The sequence below is a fragment of the Tupaia chinensis genome, unplaced genomic scaffold (assembly GCF_000334495.1).
Source record: "Tupaia chinensis unplaced genomic scaffold, TupChi_1.0 Scaffold106130_1, whole genome shotgun sequence".
NCBI classification, from domain to species: Eukaryota; Metazoa; Chordata; class Mammalia; order Scandentia; family Tupaiidae; genus Tupaia; species Tupaia belangeri.
This window is the reverse complement of record NW_006166414.1, coordinates 1-233: the sequence shown is the minus strand read 5'-3', so window position 1 is coordinate 233 and position 233 is coordinate 1. Positions and strand designations below refer to the sequence as shown.

Sequence of the window (233 nt, the reverse complement as noted above, 5' to 3'; positions counted from 1 at the left end):
AAATGACACATTTTTGCATAGAAAAGTACATAACAACTTTTTCCAATAACCCAATAGAAACAGGACACCAGAAAACCCTCCTTTTTTAGATCATGGCAATTGTAACCTATCCCATAAGCATAGCCACTAAAATCCATTATCGGGAGAAAATGTGGTAGTCAAATGGGAAAAATTAATAGGCATTTTTCATAAAGTTTTTAAAGATTCCTTTGTGTGTGTGTGTGTGTGTGTGT

General features: G+C 33.9%; 1 non-coding gene across 1 annotated transcript; it reads right to left on the bottom strand.

Annotated features, from left to right (window-relative positions):
• Window positions 1-36: 36 nt before the first annotated feature.
• LOC114010105 (small nucleolar RNA SNORA29) lies at window positions 37-170 on the bottom strand. Its single transcript, XR_003551490.1, has one exon. It is a non-coding gene; the product is annotated as a small nucleolar RNA SNORA29 (small nucleolar RNA).
• Between the last annotated feature and the right edge of the window lie 63 nt (window positions 171-233).